Source organism: Hemitrygon akajei, chromosome 7, assembly GCF_048418815.1.
Source record: "Hemitrygon akajei chromosome 7, sHemAka1.3, whole genome shotgun sequence".
NCBI classification, from domain to species: domain Eukaryota; kingdom Metazoa; phylum Chordata; class Chondrichthyes; order Myliobatiformes; family Dasyatidae; genus Hemitrygon; species Hemitrygon akajei.
Window position 1 is genome coordinate 8935315 of NC_133130.1, and position 19553 is coordinate 8954867.

Here is a 19553-nt window from a genome sequence, read left to right on the forward strand (position 1 = left end):
AAGGTTGTGTATGATTTACTTACTTTGTTAATAAATTGTAGTTCGAACTTTGAACTTTGAAGCCAGTCCAGGATCCCGATGGTTTAAAGCCGGACCCAGCACGTTCTCTCACCTGTCTCCTGTCGTCTACTCCAAGGTGCGGTATCTGTATTCATGAGAGCGAAGGTTGCTGAATTGCTAGTTTGTTTAGACCGTTCAAAAGTATGTTTCTCAAAGGGAAAGTACAGGCAGTGATTTGTAGTGATGGTAGTTCACAAGGAGATTATCTAGTAGAATATCTGATAGTATTGTGAGCTGCTTCAGTTTGGTGCTATACAGCACCACACAGTACTGGACTGACTTCACAGCCTGTGGACTTGCTTTCGAGGTCCCATCAGTTCATGTTCTCACTGTGAATTGTGAGCACTTTTCTGAGCTGCCATACATTGGCGATATGAATCGCAACGCCAACTTGCATATATTTTTGTGGTGTTCGCCTGGAGGTCGGTGACCGGTCGTTTTCCACAGGGATCTGTTCTGAGATTCCTGCTCTTTCTGATATTTATAAATGATGGGGCTGAAGAAGTGGCAAACTGTGTTAAAACATTTACAGATGATATGAATTTTGGTGTGTTGTGGATAGAGTAGATGTTTGGCATAAGTTACAACAGGACTTTGATAGGTTGCAGAGCTGGGCTGAACAGTGGCAGATGGAGTTCAACCCAGAAAAATAGGAAGTGTTTGACTTTGGATGGTGGAGGGTTAACGGCCGGATTTTTGGGAGGTTGGATGAACAGAGGGATCTTGTTGTCCACGTCTATAAATTTGCTGCCTGAATCAAAAGAGTTGTTAAGGAAGCATATGGTGTGTTGGCCAGTAGCTTGAGTTCAAGAAACTCAAGGTGGTGTTGCAGCTCTATAAAACCCTGGTGAGGTCACACTTGGGGTATTGTGTTCAGCTTTAGTCGTCTCATTGTAGGAAGGATTTGGAAGCTTTAGAGGGTGTGCAGAGGAGATTTACAAGGGTGCTGCCTGGATTACAGAGCATGTCTTATGAGGATAGGCTAATCAAGTTGAGATTTTTCTCTCTGGAGTGAAGGAGGGTGAGAGGTGACTTGAGAGGAGTGTACAAGATGATAAACAGTATAGATGGGGTGAATAACCAGAGCCATTTTTCCAGGGCAGAAATCACTTAACCAAGAAGGCATGATTTTAATGTGATTCACAGAAAGCATAGGGGAGGGGTATCGGAGGTTTTTTTTACACAAAGAGTGGTGGGTGTGTGGAATGTGTCACCAAGGGTGGTAGTAGGGGCAGTTACAATCGGGTGATCTAAGAGACCCTGCGATGGGCAGCAGGATGATAGAAAATTACCGGGTGATGTTGGAGGGCAGGGTTAGATTGATCTTGGAGTAGGTTAAAATGTTGTTACCACAGGTGGGCTGTAATATTCTCTGTTACTCACTCTCTGTCAGTGAGAGAGGTCTCTGAGGGAGCTGGATTAACATTCATTGTGATATGGCACTGGAAGTGGGGTTCACTGAGGGAGCTGGATTAACATCAGTGGGGATACAGTAAGTGACACAGGGTGCTAGTTAGCAGGAGTCACTGACAGATAGTGTGAGGGAGCTCAGTTAATGTCAATCAGTGACACAGTACACTGGGGCAGAGAAGTTACTGATGGACATTGTGAGGGTGCTGGATTATCATCAATCGGAATACCATCAGAGACACAGAGTGCTGGAAGAGAGGAGTCACTGAAGGATGGTGTAAGGGTGCTGGTTTAATGTCAGTGGGAATACAGTGTGTGTCACAGGGCACTGGAACGGAGGGGTTAATGACGAATGCTTTATTTTTTAACCTCGTAGACACTGCTGATCCTGTCTTCTGCTTATGATGTGGCTGTCGATATGGAGAGTTCTCTTGCCTGTTCTGTTTACTCTGTGGGCTGTGTCTGGTGATTTGCTGAATTGCGTAATGGAAAAAAAATGCACCGATCTGTCCGTATTTGAGGAGATGATGGTAAGTTGCAGTGAAGCCAAAGCCTCTGTTGGCCACGATTGCAGACAAAGAACACGGTGTGCCCCTGGTCCCAGACATTGACTCTTTATTCCCTCCCATAGATGTTGCCTGACTGACTGAGTTCCTGCATACCCTCGCCTCCCCAAGTCTTTTCTTCTCTCCTGAACTTTACATTTCCAATTGTCTTCATTTTAGTGCACCCCTCACCTGTGGATCTTCCCCCTTTCTTCACTTTCCTCCATGGTCCACTCTCCTCTCATATCAGATGTCTTCTTCAGCCTTCACCTTTCCCACTTATCACCTCCCAGCTTCCCACTTCACCCACCCTCCCCATCACCCCATCAGCCTCTGGCTTATTCTCCTACTTAGTTTGATTTCTTCCCTGTTCCTTTCACGTCCCCATGAAGTGTCACAGCCTGAAACATCGACTGATTATTCATTCCCATAGATGCTGCCTAGCTGCTGTGATGCTCCATCATTTTGTGAGTTTTGCTCGCGATCCCAGCATCTCAGAATCTCTTGTGTTGTTGGTATTTACTCTCAGGATTACCCTCATTGAACTGGACACTCAATACAAAGGTTGGGACATAATTTTACAGATGTACAGGACATTGGTAAGACCAGACCTGTGTGTTGGAAGCTTGGGATTTAGCTAGGGTGTGTGCAGAAGAAACCATGTTGCCTTGAGCAAAGGTGGCTGAGGGATAACCTTATAGAGGTTTATAATGTTACCAAAGGCATAGGAAGTCCATAAGATAGAGGAGCAGGATTAGGCCATTCAGCCCATCAAGCCTGCTCTGCCATTCCATCATGTCTGATTTATTGTTGCTCTCAACTTCATTTTCCCTCCTTCTCCCTTTGGTGTCCTGACTAATCAAGAAACTATCAGCCTCCACTTCCAATACCATGACTTTGCCTCCATAGCTGCCTGATGGAACAATTTCCACAGATTCAGTACCCTCCAGCGAAAGAGATTCTCACTGATCTCTGTTCTGAAAAGATGTCCTTGTATTCTGAGACTGTGCCCTCTGGACCTGGACTCTGCCAATATTAGAAACTTTCTCTTCACATCCACTCTATCTAGGCTGTTCAATATTTGAAAGGTTTCAAAGAGACAACCCCCCTCCTGCCCCTCATTCTTCTGAAATCCAGCAAGCCTAGATTCACATGCTATCAAACACTCCTCACATTGTAACCACTTTATTGCCAAAATCATTCTCGTCAATCTCCTCTGGACCCAGTCAGTTTTTTCCCAGGATGGGGAAGGTATGAGTCTATAACTTGAGGACATAGGTTGAAGATGGGAAGGATAGGATTTTAAAGAGGACATTGGAGGCAAGGGTTTTTTTCCCTCATAGGTCGTGTTGGAAAACTGTAGGTTTAAGGAACATGTGGACAGGTATCTGGACGAGAATGGTTTAGTAGAATATTCAGTCAAACACACTGACATTTGTACAGGTACATGGCAGGAATGGTTTAGTGGGACATTATATCAAACAATGATAATTGGACAGGTACACAAACAGGAACGGTTTGGTAAGATATTAGGTCAAATACAAGGACATTTGGACAGGTACATGAACAGGAATGGTTTAGACAATATGACATTGAGACATAGGAATTGAATTAGGCCATTTGACCCATCGAGTCTGCTCCACCATTCAATCATGGCTGATCCGTTTCTTTATCGCTCCTCAACCCTATTCCCCAGCCTTCTCTCTGTAACCGTTGATTCCATGGCTTCATGGATTGAAAGAACCAATCAATCTCAACCTTAAATACACCCAACAACCTGGCCTCCACAGCTGCCTGTGGTAGCAGATTCCACAAATTTACCACCCTCTGACTAAAGAAATTGCTCCCTATCTCTATTTTAAATGACACCCCTCTATTCTGAGTCTGTGCGTTCTTGTGTTGGACTCTCTCATCATGGGAAATATCCTTTCCATATCTACTCTGGTTTTGGCCTTTCAACATTTGAAAGGTTTCAATGAGATCCTGCCCTCATCCTTCTGAATTCCAGCGAGTGCAGACCCAAAGTCATCAAACATTCCTCATATGATAACCCTTTCATTCCCGCAATCATCCTTGTGATCCTCCTCTGAATCCGATCCAATGTCAGCACAACTTTTCTTAGTTGAGGAACCCAAAACTGTTCACAATACTCAAGGTGAGGCCTCACAAATGCCTTATTGGACTTATAGACACAGCAACATATCCCTGTTCTTGTATTCTACACCTCTTGAAATGAATACTAACATTGCATTTGCCTTCCTTGCCACCAACTCAACCTGCAAGTTAACCTTCATGTTGCTCTGTACAAGGACTCCCAAGACTCTTTGCGTCTCAGATGTTTGGATTTTCTCCCCGTTTAGAAAATAGTCTGCACATTTATTTCTACTACCAAAGTCCATGACCATGCATTTTCCAACATTATATTTTGGTGGCCACTTTCTTGCCCATTCTCCAAAGCTTTTTCTTTCCACCTTGATATTGTTCACTGGCTTGCTTTCATATTTCAGCTTGTCCCTTCTAATGAGTCTCTTAGTTGCTTTCTGTATGTTTTTAAAAGCTTCCAAATCCTCTGTCTTCCCACTAATTTTTGGTTTATGGTATGCCTTCTTTTTCAGTTCTACATTAGGTTTAATGCCCCTTGTCAGACACGGTTGTACTATTTTGTCATTAGAGTATTTATTTGTCTTTGGAATACATCTATCCTACACCTTCCTTATTTTCCCCAGAAACTCAGGCCATTGCTGCTCTGCTGACATCCCTGCCAGCAGCTCCTTCCAATTTATTTTGGCCAAGTCCTCTCTCATACCACTGTAATTTCCTTTACTCCACTGAAATACTGCTACATCAGACTTTAATTTCTCCCTATCAAATTTCAAGTTGAACTCAATCATATTGTGATCTCTACCTCCCTAATTGCTTCCATTTCATTACATAACATGCAATGCAGTATGCTCAATGACAAACCACCTTAAAAAGCCACCTCGGGGGATTCAACAAACTCACTCTCTTGAGATACATTGCCATTCTGATTTTCCCAATTGACCAGCATGTTAAAATGTTCCATGACTCTCTTAACATTTCAGTGGTTTAGCTAGATATTAGGTCAAGCACAAAGACATTTGGACAGATATATTGGCAGGAATCACTGAGTACAATATTAGATCAAACAGAAGGATCGTTTGACAGGTATATGGCAGGAATGAATTATTGGGATATTTGGTCAAACACAAAGACATTTGGACAAATATATTGGCAGGAATCATTGAGTACAATATTAGATCAAACAGAAGGATAGTTGAAACAGGAACAGTTTAGACCTCATGACCACAAATAAAGGAGCAGAAATAGGCCATTTGGCTCATTGAGTCTGCTCCACCAATTTCATCATGGCTGAACCAATTTTCCTCAAAGCACCATCTCCAGCCTTCTCTCCGTATCCATTCATGCCCTGTCCAGTCAAGAATCTATCAACCTCTGCTTTAAATATATATAAAGACTTGGTCTCCACAGCTGCCTATGGCAAAGAATTCCACATATTAACCACTCTCTGGCTAAAGAGGTTCTTCCTCACCTCTGCTCCAGCACCATGCCTCTCTAATCTGAGGCTGTGTACTCTGGTCTTAGGCTCTCCCGCCAAAGGAAGCATCCTCTCTACAGCCACAATATCAAGGCCATTCATCATTCAATAGATTTCAATGAGATCACCGCTCATTCTTCTGAATTGTAGTGAATACATGCCCAAAGCCATCAGACCTCTTCATATGACAAGCCATTCAAACCTGGAATCACTTTCACAAACTTCCTCTGAACCCTCGCCAGTCTCAGCATATTCTTTCTGAGATAAGGGGTGCAAAACTGCCCACAATACTCCAAGTGAGGCTTTCTAAAATCTCAACATTACATCCTTGCTTTTATATTCTAGTGCTCTTGAAATGAATGCTAACATTGCATTTTCCTTCCTCACCACAAACTCAACCTGCAAATTGACCTTTGGGGGATCCCTGCACATTGATTTTCAAGTCCCCTTGCACCTCCGTTTTTTCATTTCCTCTCCATTTAGAAAACAGTCAGCCCTTTTATTAGCAAACACGAGGAAATCTGCAGATGCTGGAAATTCAAGCAACACATACAAAATGCTGGTGGAACACAGCAGGCCAGGCAGCATCTATAGAGAGAAGCAATGTCGACGTTTCGGGCCGACACCCTCGGTCAGAACCCTTCCATTACTTCGACCAAAGTGCAAGCCCGAACACTTCCCAACATTGTATTCCATCTGCCATTTCTCTGCCCATTCTCCAAATCTGTTGCAGTCCCCTTATTCCCAAAATGCTTGTGGAATGCAACAGGCCAGGCAGCATCTATAGGAAGAAGTACAGTCGACGTTTAGGGCCAAAACCCTTCGTCAGGACTAACTGAAAGAAAAGATAGTAAGAGATTTGAAAGTGGGATGGGACGGGGAAGATCTGAAATGATAGAAGACCAGAGGGGGAGGGGTGAAGCTAAGAACTGGAAAGTTGATTGACAAAAGGGATACACAGCTGGTGAAGGGAAAGGATTATGGGATGGGAGGTGTAGGGAGAAAGAAAGGGGAGGAGAGCACCAAAGGGAGATGGAGAGCAGGCAAGGTGTGATTGTGAGAGGGACAGAGAGAGAAAATGAAAAAAGGGGGAGGGATGGGAAATAAATAAATAAATAAACAGATAGATAGATAGATAGATAGATAAATAAGGGATGCGGTATGAAGGGGAGGAGGGATTAACGGAAGTTAGAAAAATCAATGTTCTTGCCATCAGCTTGGAGGCTACCTAGACAGAATATAAGGTGTTGTTCCTCCAGCCCGAGTGTGGCTTCATCTTGACAGTACAGGAGGCCATGGATAGACATATCAGAATGGGAATGGGACATGGAATTAAAGTGTGTGGCCACTGGGAGATCCTACTTTCTCTGGCGGACAGAGTGTAGGCGTTCAGCATAACGGTCTCCCAGTCTGCGTCGGGTCACCTCACCTGGAGGTGACACTTCACCTGTGAGTCAGCTGGTGTGATATACTGCGTCCGGTGCTCCCAGTGCGGCCTTTTATTAGCCCCACCAGCCCCATTCTTCTGCCTGCTCTACATAACCCTGACTAATCCAGAAGCTTTCAAGTTCCACTTTACATATACCCAATGACCTGGACTCCATAGCTACTATGGCAATGAATTCACCACCTTCTGTCTAAAGAAATTCCTCCTCATCTCTGTTCTAAGAGACATCCACTCCAAGTCCACTCTGTCTAAGCCCGTCTAGCCCACAACAAATTAACCCTAATCCGTGCATTTTCGGAATGTGGGAGGAAACCGGAACACCCACACGGCCACGGGCAGAATGTTGAAGCTCCTTCCTGGCGGAGTTGGGAATTGAAGCGTAATTGGTGATCGCCATCATGTAAAGCGCTGTACTACTGTACTGCCCACTTTAACCGGTTTCAGATGCAGGGACATAGATTCTGCCTGGCCTGCTGAGTTTCTCCACAGATTTTTTTGTGCTACTGACACATCCAAGCAACTGGTCTCAGCCCGAAACATCGACTGTACTTCTTCCTATAGATGCTGCCTGGCCTGCTGCGTTCCACCAGCATTTTGTGTGTGTTGCTTGAATTTCCAGCATCTGCAGATTTCCTCATGTTTGCTCCCTTTAGTCCCACTCTTTGCCTGCTGCCAATCAGCCACTGCTGTATCCATGCAAGAATCTTCCCTGTAATATAATAGGCTCGTAACTTGAAAATCAGCCTCATATTTGTCACCTGGTCAAATGCCTTCTGAAAATCCGAGGACACATCATCAACCAGTTCTCCTTTGTCTTGTTTGTTCTTCAAAGAATTCCACCAAATTTGTCAGGCAATGTTTTTCCCTAGAGGAAACCATGTCGACAATGGCCTAATTTATCATGTGCCTCCAAGTATGCTGAGAACACATCCTTAATAATTGACTCCATCATCTTCGCAACCACTGAGATCAGACTAACTGGCCTATAGTTATCTTTCTTCTGCCTCTACCATTTTGAAGAATGGTGTAACAATTTGGAATTTTCCAATCTTCCAGAACCATCCCAGAAACTAGCGATTGTTGAAAGATCATTACACATGCCTCCATGATCTCTTCCACCAACTCTTTCAGAACCTTAGGTTGTACACCTTCTCGTCCAGGTGACTTATCCATCTTCAGACATAGAAACATAGAAAGCCTACAGCCCACAAAGGCATGCCAAACGTCTTTTTACTATAGAAATTATCTACGGTTACCCAGAGCCCTCTATTTTTCTAAGCTCCATGTACCAATCCAGGAGTCTCTTGCTGACAGCCTATTCAATGCACACACCACCCTCTGCATAAAAAAAGTTACCCCTGACATCTCCTCTGTACCTACCTACAAGCACCTTAAAGCTGTTCCCTCTCATTCTAGCCATTTCAGCCCGTTGAGAAAGACTCTGACTTTCCACATGATCAATGCCTCTCGTCATCACCACTGTCAGGTCACCTCTCATCCTCCGCCGCACAAGGAAAAAAGGCCGAGTTCACTCAACCTATTCTCATAAAGCATGCTTCCCAATCCAGGCAACATACTTGTAAATCTCCTCAGCACCCTTTCTATGGTTTCCACATCCTTCCTGTAGTGAGGCGACCAGAATTGAGCACAGTACTCCAAGTGGAGACTGACCAGGGTCCTATATAGCTATGACATTACCTCTCGGCTCTTAAACTCAATCGCATGTTTGATGAAGGCCAATGCACTGTATGCCTTCTTAACCACAAAACTCCATAGCAGTTTTGAGTGTCCTATGGACTCAGACCACAAGATCCCTCTGATCCTCCACACTGCCAAGTGTCTTACCATTAACGCTATATTCTGCCATCATCTTTGACCTACCAAAATGAACCACCTCACACATCTGGGTTGAACTCCATCTGCCACTTCTCAGCCCAGTTTTGCATCATATCAATGTCCCGCTGTAACCTCTGACAGCCCTCCGCACAATCGATGAGACCTCCAACCTTTGTGTCATCAGCAAACTTTCTAACCCATCCCTCCACTTCCTCATCCCGGTCATTTGTTAAAATCACAAAGAGTAGGGGTCCCAGAACAGATCTCTGAGGCACACCACTGGTCACAGACCTCCATGCAGAATATGACCTGTCTGCATCCAATCTTCGGCTGCTGTGGGCAAGCCAGTTCTGTATCCACAAAGCAATGTCCTCTTGGATCCCATGCCTCCTTACTTTCTCAATAAGCCTTGCATGGGGTACCTTATCAAATGCCTTGCTGAAATCTATATACACTACCTTTACTGCTCTACCCTCATCAATGTGTTTAGTCACATCCTCAAACATTTCAGTGAGGTTCATAAGGCACAACTTGCCTTTGAAAAAGCCATGCTGACAATTCCTAATCATATTATGCCTCTCCAAATTTTCATAAATCCTGCCTCTCAGGATCTTCTCCATCAACTTACCAATCACTGAAGTAAGACTCACTGATCTATAATTTCCAGGGCTCTCCCTACTCTATTTCTTAAATAAGGGAACAACATCTGCAACCCTCCAATCCTCTGGAAATTCTCCCATTCCCATTGATGATGCAAAGATCATCAACAGAGGTTCAGCAATCTTCTCCCTCATCTCCCACAGTAGCCTGGGGTACATCTCATCCTGTCCCAGTGACTTGTCCAACTTGATGCTTTCCAAAACCTCCAGCACATCCTTTTTCTTAATATCTATAATCTCAAGCTTTTCAGTCCACTGTAAATCATCCCTACAATCACCAAGTTCCTTTTCCGTAGTGAATACTGAAGCGAAGTATTCATTAAGTACCTCTGCTGTCTCCTCTGGTTCCATACACACTTTTCCACTGTCACACTTGATTGGTCCTATTCTCTCATGTCTTTTCCTCTTGCTATTCACATACTTGTAGAATGCCTTGAAGTTTTCCTTAATCCTGTCCGCCAAGGCCTTCTCATGACTGCTTCTGGATCTCCTAATTTCATTCTTAATCTCCTTCTTGCTAGCCTTATAATCTTCAAAATCTCTATCATAACCTAGTTTTTGTACCTTTCATAAGCTTTTCTTTTCTTATTGACTAGATTTACAATAGCCCTTGTACACCACGGTTCCATACCGTCCTGTCTCTTTGAAATGTAGCTATGTAGAACTCCATGCAAATGTCCCCTGAACGTTTGCAACATTTCTGCCGTATATTTCCCTGACAACATCTGTTTCCAATTTATGTTCCAAGTTCCTGCCTGGTAGCCTCATATTTCCCCTTACTCCACTTAAACTCTCTCCTAACTTGTCTGGTCCTACCCCTCTCCAATGCTATAGTAAAGGAGATAGAATGTGATCACTATCTCTAAAATGTTCTCCCACTGAGAGATCTGACACCTGACCAGATTCATTTCCCAATACCAAATCAAGTACAGCCTCTCCTCTTGTAGGCTTATCTACATATTGTGTCAAGAAACCTTCCTGAACATACCTACCAAACTCCACGCCATCTAAGCACCTTGCTCTGGGGAGATGCCAATCAATATCTGGGAAATTAAAATCTCCCATCATACCAACCCTGTTATTACACCTTTCCAGAATCTGTCTCCCTATCTGCTCCTCGATGTCCCTGTTACTATTGGGTGGTCTATGAAAAACACCCAGTAGAGTTATTGGCTATTCCTGTTCCCAATCTCCCACAGACAACCCCTCAATGACATATCTTTTGTGTAGCCATGACACTATCTCGGATCAACAGTGCCATGCCCCCACCTCTTTTGCCTCCCTCCCTATCCTTTCTGAAACATATAAAGCCTAGCACTTGAAGTAGCCATTCCTGCCCCTGCACCATCCAAGTCTCTGTAATGGCCACAACATCATAGCTCCAGTTACTAATCCATGCTCTAAGCTCATCCGCTTTGTTCATAATACTCCTTGCAGTGAAATAGACACATCTCAAACCATCGGACTGAATACGTCCCTTCTCCATCACCTGCCTATCTTCCCTCTTGCACTTTCTACAAGTTTTCTCTATTTGTGAGCCAACCGCCTCTTCCTGCATTTCTTCTATTCAGTTCCCACCTCCCAGCAATTCCAGTTTAAACCCTCCCCAACAGCCTTTGCAAACTTCTCCATCACAATATTGGTCCCCCGGGATTCAAGTACAACCCGTCCTTTTTGTACAGGTCACGCCTGCCCCAAAAGAGGTCCCAATGATTCAGAAATCTGAATCTCTGCCCCCTGCTCCAATCCCTCAGCCATGCATTTATCCTCCACCTTATTCTACTCCTATACTCACTGTCATGTGGCACAGGCAGTAATCCTGAGATTACTACCTTTGTGGTCCTGCTTCTCAACTTTATTCCTAACTCCCTGTGGTCTGTTTTCAGGATCTCCTCCCTTTTCCTACCTATGTCATTGGTACCAATATATACCACAACCACTGTCTGTTCTCCTTCCCACTGCAGGATATCGTAGACGCAATCTGAAATATACCGGATCCTGGCACCTTGGAGGCAAACTACCATCCTAGTTTCTTTCTTGTTTCCACAGAATCGTCTGTCTGACTCCCTAACTATAGAGTCCCCTATCACTGCTGCCATCCTCTTCCTTTCCCTACCCTTCTGAGTCACAGGGCCAAACTCTGTGCCAGACGTGTGGCCAATGTTGCTTCCCCCAGGTAGGCCACCCCCCCCCCACCCACCAACAGTACTCAAACAGAATTAATTATTGTTCAGGCTGGACAGCCACAGGGTTACTCTCAAGTATCTGAGTCTTGCCCTTCCCTCCCCTGACTGTTATCCACTTATCTGTCTCCCGAAGCCTTGGTGTGACTACTTGCTATACTATCCATCTATCAGTTCCTTTCAGTTTCCCAAGAACCTTCTCTATAGTTATAGTTATAGTAACTTCACACATTCCATGCCCCCAATATCTGGAATTTCTACCATACTGTTAGTGTCTTACACCGTGAAGACTGATGCAAAATATTTATTCAGTTCGTCCTCTATTACATTGTTCCCCATTACTACCTCTCCAGCATTGTTTTCCAGTGGTCCAATATCCACTCTCATCTCTCTTTCACACTTTATGTGTAAGAATATTGATACTAGTTCCAACACTCTGACATTTGATGGGAACCGTTTAGCGAGGTATTAGGTCAAACAGAAGGACATTTGGACAGCTACACGGATGGGAACTGTTTACACCATAAGACCATGAGATATAGGAGCAGAAGCTGGCCATTCTGCCCATTGAGGCCTCTCTGCCATTCAATCGGGCTGATCTAATTCTTCCAGTCATCCCCACTCCCCACACCCCATACCTTTTGATGCCCTGGCTAATCAAGAACCTCTCTATCTCTGCCTTAAATATATCCAATGACCTGGCCTCCACAGCCGCTCATGGCAACAAATTCTACAGATTTACCACCTTCTGAATGAAGTAACTTCTCCGCATCTCAGTTCTAAAAGGACGTCTTTCAATCTTGAGGTCATGCTCTCTTGTCCTGGAGTCACCTACCATGTGAAATAACTGCTTTATCTAATCCTTTCAGGCCTTTGAATGTTCAGAATTTTCCATTAGATCCCCCCTCATTCTCCTGAACTCCAGGAAATACAGCTCAAAAGCTGCCAGATGTTCCTCATACGGGAACCCTTTCATTACTAGAATCATTCCCGTGAATCTTCTCTGAACCCTCTCCAATGTCATTATATGCTTTCTAAAATAAGGAGCCCAAAACTGCACACAATACTCCAAGTGTGGTCTCACAAGTGCCTTATAGAGCCTCAACATCACGTCCGTGCTCTTATGTTCTATACCTCTAGAAATGAATGTCAATATTGCATTTGCCTTCTTCACAACTGACTCAACCTGGAGGTTAACATTTCAGGTATTTTACACAAGGACTCCCAAGTCCCTTTACATCTCTGCATTTTGAATGCTCCACCCATCTATATAATAGTCTGCCTGTATATTTCTTCCACCAAAGTGCATGACTATATGCTTTCCAACATTGTATTTCAACATTAGTTTAGTGAGATATTAGGTCAAACACAAGGACATTTGGACAGGCACATGGACAGGAATGGTTTTAGTGAGATATTACATCAAACACAAGGACATTTGGACAGGAAGGGTTTAATGAGATATTAGTTCAAATACAAGGACATTTGGACAGGTACACGGACAGGAACAGTTCCATACAATATTACAAGATTAGAAGGAACTTGTTTTGCCAGAGAGTGGTGAATCTGTGGAATTCATTGTCACGGGCAGCTGAGGAAGCAAAGTTGTTGTATGTATTTGAGGTGGAAGTTGATAAGTTCTTCATTAGTCAGGGTGTGAAAGTTTATTGGGGAGAAGACTGCTATGTAAAAGAAAAAAAGAGTCTACGCAGTGAACCTTGCAAGGATTCCATTTGTTAAGGTTACCTCTTTTTCCGCAAAGCCCAAGAGCATCATCCCAATTCAAGGCACAATAGTAGCATAGTCGTTAGCATGACGTTATTTCATTTTGGGGTGTTCTGGAGCTCGGAGTTCAATTACTGTACCATTCCATAAGGAGTTTGTAGGTTCTTCCAATGACAGTTATGATTTCCTCCAGGTGCTCTGGTTTCGTCACACATTCCAAAGATGTACTGGTTAGAATGTTAGTTGATTATTATAAATTGTACTATTATTCAGCTAGGGTTAAATAGATGGGAAACGGATTGCTGTGTTTCATGAGCTGAAAGGGCCTATGAGAGGAAGTAGGAATTCAGGGAGCCGAGTCTCTGTACATCTTCCCCCTGAAATGCTGGGTTCTCTCAAGGTCCTCTTATTTCCTCCCACAGTCCAAAGACGTAGTGGTAGGTTAGTTGGTCAGTGTAATAGTTGTACCGTCAGTAGGATAGGGTTAAATTGGGATTGTTGCGGTTTCTGGGTGGTGTGGTCAAATGGCCAGAAGGACCATTCTGTGTTGTTTCTCTAAATAAATAAAAAAACACACTCTCAACAGTTTAGGAACAGCTTCTCTCATCTCCGCCATCAGATTTCTGAATGGTCCAAGATCCCGTGAACACTACCTCACTAAATGGCTCTTCTTGACATTATTGATTTATTTTGTATCTATTATTGTAACTTAGTCTATTTTTATGTGTATTGCATGGTATGGTTGCAGCAAAACAACAAATGTCAGTGATCATCAGCCTGATCCTCACCCACTTGTCCTGACCTATTTCCGAGGAGAAGGTCAAACTTACCTTCTGTCCAGTAAAAGGCCACGATATATTGGCCGAGGAAACATTGTTGAACAAAGTCTACCCAAACTAAGTCTTGAGCACTATGGCAATCCCAGACTCGGATAGGAAAGTTAAAAGCTCCACCATCACAAGCCAATACTTCTTGCAATCTCCCTTCTCTAATTTCTGTTGGTCATTGGGGCTTGCAGTACAGCCCCAAAAAGGTGATAAGCAGAGAGCTAAAGAACACTACGGCACGGAAACAGACCATTCAGCCCATCTAGTCCATTCCAAAACCATTTGCCTACTTGCACTGGGACCATAGCCCTCCATACCCCTTCCATCCATGTACCTAACCAAACTTTGCAAATGGTTGACATTGAGCTTGCATGCATCACTTGTGCTGGTAGCTTCTTTCCACACTCTTACAACCCTCTGAGCAAAGAAATTTCACCTCATATGCTTCTTAAATGTCTCACCTTTTCAAGCTTAACCCATGACCTCTGGTTGAAGCACCACCCAACCTCAGTACAAAAAGCCTACTTGTATATACACAATCTATAACACTCATAGTGTAGCAAACTCCTATCAAATCTCCTTTAAATCTTCTACATCCTGAAGAATGCTGTCCTAACCCATTTAATCTATCTCAGGTCCACCAGGCGCGACAACATCCTTGTAAATTTACTCTGTACTCTTTCAACCTTGCTTACATCTTTCCTGTAGGCACGTAGGTAACCAAAATTGCTTACAATGCTCCAGATTAGGAGTTCATTATACAAGATTATACGAGTTGAACATAACATTCCATTTCCTGTACTCGGTACATTGAGTTATGAAGGCCAATGTGCCAAAAGCTTTCTTTCCGACCCTATCTACCTCTGACACTATTTTCAATGAAATATGTACCTCTATTCCCACTTCTACCACACTCCACAGTACGCTTCTCTTCTCTGTATAAGACCTTCCCTGGTTGGTCCTACTGAACTGCAACACCTTGCACTTGTTTGCATTAAATTCCACCTGACATTTTCAGCCCATTTTTCCAGCTGATCCAGATCCCTCTGCAAGCGTTGATAGAATTAACTCACTGTCCACTGCACCCCAATCTTTACTTCATAAACGCGCTGATCCAGTTGACCACATTATCATCCAGATCATCAATATAGATGACAGACAACATTTGACCCAGCACCAATCCCTGCGGCACACCATGAGCCACTGTCCTCCATTCAGAGAGGCAACCATCTGCTACCAGTCTCTGGCTTCTCCCACAAAACCAAAGTCTAATCCAATTTACTACCTCATGCTGAATGCCGAGTCACTGAAGCTTTTTGACCAAACTCATATCCGGGACCTTCGCAAATGTCTTGCTGAAGTGGATGCAGTCAACACCCAGTGCCTCATCACACTGCGTAATGATCTGATCTAGATGAACAGTTTGCAAGAGAAGCTTTTCACTGTATCTACATATATGTGTCAACCAATTCCGATACACCTCTCACTTAAACTGTGCCCTCACTGCATCATAACAGGTTCCTCTTGTCCATACCAAACACCCCATACAACCATATCCAGAACTTCATTTTATATCACTCCCACCATCGTCACAAGCACACTTTCAGTACCTCCCTCCACCCCACTCCCTACTTTCTGCAGGGATTGCTCTCTAGATGACTCCTTTGTCCAATATCAAGTTTTCTTCCTAAAAGTTTGCTGGAAATGCAATGGGCACTACAGTGTTGAAAGTGATCTTTGTTTTCATTTGTCTGCAGGTATGTATCGATGGCTGCAAAGCAGCTAACCCCAATTAAAAAAGGCAATATAAGATGGAACATTTCCGCCAGGGAAAACCACATGGAAAACGGAAGCAGAAGAAAAAAACGGGGGAGGGAGGATTCGTGAACAATGTAATTGACAAAGACGATTAATATGAAAACTATTTTCGGCAAGATGTTCAAACAGACCAGGCATTGGAAGCGCAGTGGGCAGGGATATAACCTTAACAAGGCACCCAGTTCCTGGAAAGCATAGAGACCAGCCTCCTTGATCGGAACTTAATTATCAAGGATAGCCAGGAAGTCAACCCTTAGCACCAGTGATGGAGCTGAGTGAAAAAGCTAGCTGGGTGTAAAAGATAGGATCTGCCATCAATGTATTAATTGAGCAATTGGTAAACTGAAAAATAAAGTTATTCTTTGCAAAAGAACACAGTCTTAGCAGTGTCTGCTTACCTCTGTTAGTTCATGACCTTGGTGTGAAACATGACAGCACAAGTAGTGCAGACCACTTGGCCCCTCCAATCCTACCCCCATTCACCAGGCCCATGAATGATCTGTACCATAAGATCACAAGACTATAAGACATTGAAGCAGAAGAAGGCCATTTGGCCCATCAGGTCTGTTCCACCAGTCCATCCTGGTGACTTATTATCCCTCTCAGCTCCATTGTCTTGGCTTCTCCCTGTATCCTTTGACGTCCTGATTGATCATGGATCTATAAAGCTCTGCTTTAAATATACCCACCCCAGTAACCTGACCTCCGCAGCTGTCTGTGGCAATGAATTCCACAGATTCATCACCCTCTGGTGTAATAATTTCCTTACGTCCCCTCAGCCAGGTCTCAACTCCCCTTCTGCGCCAGTGGCCATTTTCCTCTCCTGCAAAATTCAATCACTGAACAACCTATCGCCCAACCTACAGCTGGTACTCAGCGAGAATGATTACTTTCAGGGTATCTCCTATCTTTTCCCATTGTGAAATATGCTCACCAATCTGTATCCAGTGTAGTCACCGATCCATAGAACAGGGTCGACCCATGACGTGCTGATTTAAACCAGACACCTCACTAATCAAATCCCTTCTGGCTGCACAATAGCCCTCTCCCACCCCCGCCCCCCCCCCCCCCCAATCTCTGCACACCTGTATGACTTCTCTAAGATTCTGTTAAACACCACTATTGTTAATGGGCAAGTCTCTCTCTTATTTCCCACCTCCCTCCATTTAATATCTCCTATCACATTTCATCTCGTTCAGCTCTTTGCCTCTTCCACCTATCACCTCCCAGATTTTCACATCATTCTCTTTCTCCCCTACCCCCACCTGCCAGCTCCTTTTCTCCCCTCTTCCCATACCCTTTTGTTCCGGCTTCTGTCCTCTTCTTTTCCAGTCCTGATGAAGAGTCTCAGTTTGAAACACCGACCGTTCACTTCCATGCCTAGATGCTGCTTCCCTGCTGAGTTCCTCCAGCATCATGTGTGTGGCTTGAAAGTTCTGCAGAACCTTGTCAGTCTCTGCATAACTCACTGACCTATGAACTCAGTGCCCTGACTAAGATGATAAGGGGCATTGAACATGTGGATAGTCAGAGGCTTTTTCCCAGGGCTGAAATGGTTGCCACAAGAGGACACAGGTTTAAGGTGCTGGGGAGTAGGTACAGAGGAGTTGTCAGGGGTAAGTTTTCCACTCAGAGAGTGGTGAGTGCGTGGAATGGGCTGCCAGTAACAGTGGTGGAGGCGGATATGATAAGGTCTTTTAAGAGACTTTTGGATAGGTATATGGAGCTCAGAAAAATAGAGGGCTATTGGTAAGCCCTGTAATTTCTAAAGTAGGGACATGTTCTGCACAACTTTGTGGGCGAAAGGGCCTGTATTGTGCTGTAGGTTTTCTATGTTTCTAATAAATACAAGCATGCTTTACCCTTCCTAGCCACCCTAGCAACCTGTGTAAGGAGCGATTGGTTTGAACTGTCAGAACCCTCTGTATGGCAACACTGTTAATGGTTCTGGCAGTAACTGTTCACTCTCCCTTTTACATTTTGTCTCAAGAAGTGCCACACCTCACACTTCAATCCATAGTCATACAGACAGAAATGGCCCTTCAACCCAACTGTTCCAGATTTTTTTTTTTTGCTTTCCTCCCTTCTTAAAGAATGGAGTGACGTTTGCTATCTTCCAGTCCTCTGGGACCATGCCAGAATCAAGTGATTCTTGAAGGATCATGACCAATGTATCCGTTATCTCTTCAGCAACCTCTCTCAGGACTCTGGGATGTTGTCCATCTAGCCCAGGTAACTTGTCCACCTTAAGACTTTTGAGTTTGCCTCGCACTTTTTCCTTTGTAATAGCAATGGCACTCACTCCTGCTTCCTGACACTCACAGACCTCCAGCACACTGCTAGTGTCTTCCACAGTGAAGTAAAGTAAAAAGTACTCATTAAGTTCATCTGCCACTTCTATGTTTCTGATTACTACCTCACCAGCATCATTTTCCTGTGGTTCAATATCAACTCTCACCTTCCTTTTACTCTTTATATAACTGAAAAAAAAATCTTTTGGTATTCTTCTTTATATTATTGGCTAGTAGGCCCTTACATTTCATCTTTTCCCATCTTATAGCTTTTTAGTTGCCTTTTGTTGGATTTAACTTCCCACTCACTTTTGCTACCTTATATGCCCTTCCCTTGACTTTTCGTAGTCCTTAACTTCATCAGCCATGGTTGACTACCTTAGCCATTTGAGAATTTTTTCCTCTGTGGGACTTATCTATCCTGTGCCTCGTGGACAATTCCCAAAATTTTCAGCCATCACTGCTTTGCCATCGTACACATCAGTATCCTCCTCCAATGCACCTGGGCAAGCTCCTCTCTCTCTCATGCCTCTGTAATTCCCTTTGTTCCATTGTGATACTGATACATGTGACTTATGCTTCTCCCTCTCAAACTGCAGGATGAATTCAATTGTATTATGATCACTGCCTCATAAGGGTTCTTTTATGTTAAACTCCCCAATAAGATCTGGGTTATTACACAACACCATAACGAAGATACCCTTTCCCTGAGTAGACTCATGAACAAGCTGCTTTAAAAAGCCATCTCATAGGCACTCAACATATTCTCCCTCTTGCGATTTGACACCAACCTGATTTTCCCAATCCCCTTGCATATTGAATCCCCCCATTACAATTATGTTGTTACCCTTATTACATGCCTTTTCCAGCTCCCTTTGCAAGCTCAACCCCACATTTTGGTTACTATTGGGAGGCCTGTATATGATCTCCATAATTTTTTTTACCATTGCAATTTCTTAACTCTGCCCACAAAGATTCAACATTCTCTGACTGTATGTCACCTCTTTTTAAAGATGTAATTTTGTCTCTTGCCAACAGAGCCACACTACGGCATGCGTGTTCCTGCCTGTCCTTTTGATACAAAGTATATCCTTTGATGCTAAGCTCCCAACTATGGTCTTCTTTCAGCCATGACTTAGTGATACCCATAGTGTCATACTGACCAATCCCTAATT

At 43.8% G+C, this 19553-nt stretch overlaps 1 long non-coding RNA gene across 1 annotated transcript; it reads left to right on the forward strand.

The window, feature by feature from the left end:
• Positions 1–76: 76 nt before the first annotated feature.
• LOC140729946 (uncharacterized) lies at positions 77–16394 on the forward strand. The gene is made up of 3 exons (XR_012099437.1): positions 77–136; positions 1847–2000; positions 16027–16394. It is a non-coding gene; the product is annotated as an uncharacterized lncRNA (long non-coding RNA).
• Positions 16395–19553: the final 3159 nt, after the last annotated feature.